The sequence below is a fragment of the Temnothorax americanus genome, unplaced genomic scaffold (assembly GCF_048541705.1).
Source record: "Temnothorax americanus isolate GAGA-0224 unplaced genomic scaffold, ASM4854170v1 Scaffold5, whole genome shotgun sequence".
Taxonomy (NCBI): domain Eukaryota; kingdom Metazoa; phylum Arthropoda; class Insecta; order Hymenoptera; family Formicidae; genus Temnothorax; species Temnothorax americanus.
In genome coordinates this window covers 8,267,486-8,273,447 of record NW_027509657.1, presented here as the reverse complement: position 1 = coordinate 8,273,447, position 5,962 = coordinate 8,267,486, and the positions used below count along the sequence as shown (strand labels likewise).

Below are 5,962 nucleotides of genomic sequence, written 5' to 3'. Positions count from 1 at the left end.
TTCAAAAAATGTGGGGTCCGAAACGCGTTTCTCGACATTTGCAATCAAATGGCATAGGGTACTGGAGGGTCGATTTTTCTAAGATTTACCCATTGTAACTTGCAAAAATTCCGTAAAATTTTCAAAAAAAATGTCAAAAAATGGGGGGTCGAAAACGCGTTTCTCGACATTTGCAGTCACTTGGCATAGACACTTGGGGGTCGATTTTTCAAAAACCATCACCGTTGTGGGACTTTCAAAAATTCCGTAAAATTTTCAAAAAAAATGTCAAAAAATGGGGGGTCCAAAACGCGTTTCTCGACATTTTCAGTCACCTCCCGTAAACACTTGGGGGTCGATTTTTCAAAATCCACCACTCTTGTGGGACTTGGAAAAATTTTGAAAAATTTTCAAAAAAATGTCAAAAAAAGGGGGGTCCAAAACGCGTTTCTCGACATTCCCTGTCACCTGGCATAGACACTTGGGACACGATTTTTCCAAGGTTCACCCCTTAAAACTTAGAAAAATTCTAGCTTCAACCCCCTGTTCCAAGAATACAGAGCCCAAACGGGGGGTGCGGGGGGGATGGGACCTGGGGGGATGGATAGTCCTTTGAGAAGGGGTCAACTTCCCCTCAGACCCCAACCCCCCCACTCCCCCCCCTTGGGAGCTACAATAGATTGAAAAATCAACCCCTTGAAGGAGGGGTCGGGGGAGGGTGGGACCATGGCCAAAATCCGAATCATAAAAAGTCGCTTTAGTATCTGTAAAAAAAAAAAAATTTTCAAAAATTGTCAAAAACTCAAAGTGAACCCTGTACCCCTTAGGAGGGTCGGGGGGGGTCGGGACCATGGCCAAAATCCGTTTCATAAAAAGTCGCTTCAGTATCTGTAAAAAAAAAAAAAAAAAAAATTTTTCAAAAATCTCGGATTCTTCCCATAACCTAACCGGACCCAATTTCGTAAAATTTACAAAAAAAAAATGTCAAAAATTGGGGGGTCCAAAGCGCGTTTCTCGACATTTTCAGTCACCTCACGTAGACACTTGGGGGTAGATTTTTCTCAAAAACCACCACTCTTGTGGGACTTGAAAAATTTTGAAAAATTTTCAAAAAAATGTCAAAAATTGGGGGGTCCAAAATGCGTTTCTCAACATTCCCTGTCACCTGGCATAGACACTTGGGACACGATTTTTCCAAGGTTCACCCCTTGGAACTTAGAAAAATTCTAGCTTCAACCCCCTGTTCCAAGAGTACAGAGCCCAAACGGGGGGTGAGGGGGGGATGGGACCTGGGGGGATGGATAGTCCTTCTTGGGGGGGTCTGGTGCCCCTCGGATCCCAACCCCCCAATTCCACCCCCTCGGACGCTACGGTCCAAAAACCAAAAATTGCCAAAATCACCCCTCGAAGGAGGGGTGGGAGAAGGGTGGGACCCGTACCGAAATCCGAATCGTAAAAAAACGAAACTTTTAAGACCGTGAAAAAAAAATGAAATTTTTTCAAAAACTCTCACACACCCCAGTACCTAACCAATCCCAATCTCGGGGCGGAATCGGCTGCGGCGGTCCTGACCGATGACGCGTAGTCGGTATGATCCTGACCGAGGTGGGTCAGGACGGTCAGGGTTACCAAAAGTCAGGTCGGTCAGGACGAAAACTTGGAAAAAATCTTTAAAAAAAAAAAAGAAAAAAAAATGTCAAAAAATGGGGGGTCCGAAACGCGTTTCTCGACATTTGGAATCAAATGGCATAGACACTTGGGGGTCGATTTTTCTCAAAAACCACCACTCTTGTGGGACTTGAAAAATTTTGAAAAATTTTCAAAAAAATGTCAAAAATTGGGGGGTCCAAAATGCGTTTCTCAACATTCCCTGTCACCTGGCATAGACACTTGGGACACGATTTTTCCAAGGTTCACCCCTTGAAACTTAGAAAAATTCTAGCTTCAACCCCCTGTTCCAAGAGTACAGAGCCCAAACGGGGGGTGCGGGAGGGATGGGACCTGGGGGGATGGATAGTCCTACCGGAGGGGGTCAACTTTCCCTCAGACCCCAACCCCCCCACTCCCCCCCCTTGGGAGCTACAATAGATTGAAAAATCAACCCCTTGAAGGAGGGGTCGGAGGGGGGTGGGACCATGGCCAAAGTTCGAGTCGTGAAAAAGACAGTCGATTAGCGTCATAAAAATTTTTCACCCTGGGAACTTGAAAAAAAAAAAAAAAAAAAAAAAAAAAAAAAATGTCAAAAATTGGAGGGTCTAAAACGCGTTTCTCGACATTTTCAGTCACCTGGCATAGACACTTGGAACACGATTTTTCCAAGGTTCACCCCTTAAAACAAAAATTCTAGCTTCAACCCCCTGTTCCAAGAATACAGAGCCCAAACGGGGAGTGAAGGGGGGATGGGACCAGGGAGGGTGGATAGTCCTCCACTCAAGCATCAACTTCCCCTCAGACCCCAACCCCCCCACTCCCCCCCCTTGGGATCTACGATAAAAAAACTAAAAGTACCAAAATCAACCCCTTGAAGGAGGGATCGGAGGGGGGTGGGACCATGGCCAAAGTTCGAGTCGTGAAAAAGACCGTCGATTAGCGTAATAAAAATTTTTCACCCTGGCAACTTGGTTCAAGTATACAGAGCCCAAGGGGGGGGGTGGGGGGGGATGGGACCTGGGGGGATGGATAGCAATACCGGAGGGGGTCAACTTTCCCTCAGGTTCCCCCCCCTCCTCAATCCACTCCCTTGGAAGTTACGGCCAATAAACTAAATATCTCCAATATGGCTACCGGAAGGAGGGTCAAGGGGGGGGCGGGACCATGGCCAAAGTTCGAATCGTCAAAAAGACAGTTGATATCCGTCATAAAAAAAATTTGCAAAATCTCGGACACGACCTAGAACACCTGTCATACCGACGCGATGTAGCGACTGTGGTAGCGACAGAAACATGCCCCGCGGCCACATGCGCATGCTCCGTGTCCGCACGCGCATGCAAAAGTGCGCGAATTTGAAACGTATGCATACTTATAATGCATAAATATAAATATGTACTTTTTATATACGAACTATTCTCTGCTTTAACAAATTATTTGTTACAAATTATTTCTGCTACAGATATTATGCGTCGAAGTTAACGAAACAGAAATAATTTGTTAAAGCAGAGAATAGTTGGTATATGAAAAGTACATATTTATATACCAACTATTCATTGTACATATAAATATGTACTTTTCATACCCCAACTATTTTCTGCTTTATCAAATTATTTAACAAATAGTTTGTTAAAGCAGAGAATAGTTGGTATATGAAAAGTACATATTTATATACCAACTATTCATTGTAAATATAAATATGTACTTTCCATATACCAACTATTCTCTGCTTTAACAAATTATTTAACAAATAATTTGTTAAAGCAGAGAATAGTTCGTATATAAAAAGTACATATTTATATTTATGCATTATAAGTATGCATACGTTTCAAATTCGCGCACTTTTGCATGCGCGTGCGGACACGGTGCATGCGCATGTGGCCACAGAGCTGACAGAGCATGCGCATGTGGCCGCGGGGCATGTTCATGTCGCTACCACAGTCGCTACATCTCGTCGGTATGACAGGTTTCATAACCTGAGAGTCGTCAACTTTAATGTTAAATATCTCGCTTCGTTGGGCAGACCGCCGCATTTTTCTGCCAGATTCTTTCGTTTTATGCAAAAACGAATCGATTAAGCCTAATTTCATCGATATTTGAGGTGCAGTAGCTATTCTAAATAAATACCTAATTTTTTATAATTAATCAGGAAAATTTGTTTCAGAATTAATTAATCTTTAATGCCACATCATCATTTCAACGTTACAGGCCGTTTCACAATATCATAAAGGTGTCTCACAACGCGAGTTTCTCGCCTCGGTGTGAACGTCGCTTTATTTTAATAAAGTTGCACAATTATTCAAATTGCGTATCTCGGCTTATTCGTTTAGTCGATACGATGCTTTTATTCCAGATAATTATTCCGATCGGAGGACTTTGAACCTCGTGATTGTTAAACTATGATCACGCACTCGGCCGTGACCATCACTCTATCATACAATGTTCGTGCGCTGAATTAACGAACGAGTATTCGGTGGTTAAATACAATGATTAATAATGTCCGCACAATATTCCGTATCCGCGTGACCCAATGCCCGTGGTTGTTATATACTCGATAATTGCACTTCCACTAATTAACAATGTATCCGAATTTCAACTCGCGTATTGTTGCTAACACTCGATTGTATTTGGCAATTAATTGCCCCTCGCTGTTGGTTAAGACGAGTAATTTTACGCGATAGTACGCGGGAGTTCTCGGTTGTAAAGTATAACGCGTATGCCGATCGTACAGAGTGTGATACGTGTGTTCGCCACGGCTATACCCGAGAGACTGCCTCGAGCGGTCGCTCTCGCTTGGGCTCCCCACTTATGCCGGATCGTTCCCACTCCCCGGAACTTTCTCGATCGTCTATTGTTCGCGGCCGGCACATCTGGCGCGATCATGCGAAAACACGATGATTTTCACTACCCTCTCGCGTGTCCTTTTGCGCATCGCCCGTTCTAGAAGGTTCCCGTGGAAATTTCCACGCGCAACGCAGTGCGAGAACCTTCCTTCCCTGGTACCGCTGCACCAGGTTTTCACTCCCGGAAAATGTTCGACGCGGACGACGTCGACCTATGCGCACCTCCTCGAAGATGCCCCTGAAGGTGAATTTGGGTGTTCTCCCTGTAGACGACGTCCGGGTGACGTCGATGTCGTCGGCCGTTGACGCCGACCCTCTGGCTGTGTCTCCCAGGTGCTGGTATCGCTGTTCCGGGCCACTGTTCCCGGAGATGATGCGTATCCTGGGGATCTTTGTCGGAGCTCGACGTCGACCCCCTAGGCGGGTGTCCCAGGACTTGGTACGACCATCGGATGGATAAGTTCCTGGCGAAGATGCGTTTCGCCCGGTTTTTTGCCGGATCATGGCGCCGACCCCCGGGGAGGGTGTCCCAGGTCCTGGTAAGACCGTCGGATATATAAATTCCTGGCGAAAGTGCGTTTCGCCCGGATTTGGCTGGACAATGGCGCCGACCCCCTGGGAGGGTGTCCCAGGTCCTGGTATGGCCGTCGGGTAGATAAGTTCCTGGCGAAAGTGCGTTTCGCCCGGACTTTGTCGGACAATGGCGCCGACCCTCTGGGAGGATGTCCCAGGTCCTGGTACGATCGTCGGATCGATAAGTTCCTGGCGAAAATGCGTTTCGCCCGGATTTGGCTGGACAATGGCGCCGACCCCCTGGGAGGGTGTCCCAGGTCCTGGTGAGGCCGTCGGGTCAATAAATTCCTGGCGAAAATGTGTTTCGCCCAGATTTTGTCGGACAATGGCGCCGACCCCCTGGGAGGGTGTCCCAGGTCCTGGTACGACCGTCGGATCAATAAATTCCTGGCGAAAATGTGTTTCGCCCGGATTTTGTCGGACAATGGCGCCGACCCCCTGGGAGGGTGTCCCAGGTCCTGGTACGGCCGTCGGATCAATAAATTCCTGGCGAAAATGTGTCTCGCCCGGGTTTCGTCGGACAATGGCGCCGACCCCCTGGGAGGGTGTCCCAGGTCCTGGTACGACCGTCGGATCGATAAGTTCCTGGCGAAAAGTGCGTTTCGCCCGGACTTTTGTCGGACAATGGCGCCGACCTCCTGGGGAGGTATCCCAGGTCTTGGTAAGACCGTCGGACTGTGCAAGTTCCTGGCGAAAGTGCGTTTCGCCCGGATTTCGTCGGACAATGGCGCCGACCTCCTGGGGAGGTATCCCAGGTTTTGGTAAGACCGTCGGGCATCTTTGTACCCGAAGCCGGTATCCTTTTCGGGAACCTTGCTTCGTCGGTAAATCTGGCGTCGCACATTCGTGCGCCAGGTATGCGGGATGGTCCTCTGGTCCATTGCCTCTGCCGGTCACTACGGTTTGGGCGTCTCACGTTA

At 47.5% G+C, this 5,962-nt stretch overlaps 1 long non-coding RNA gene across 1 annotated transcript; it reads right to left on the bottom strand.

Moving 5' to 3' along the window:
• Positions 1-680: 680 nt before the first annotated feature.
• Positions 681-3,041, bottom strand: LOC143903923 (uncharacterized). Its single transcript, XR_013258831.1, has 2 exons — positions 1,505-3,041; positions 681-922 (listed from the first exon to the last, which is right to left on the bottom strand). It is a non-coding gene; the product is annotated as an uncharacterized LOC143903923 (long non-coding RNA).
• Positions 3,042-5,962: the final 2,921 nt, after the last annotated feature.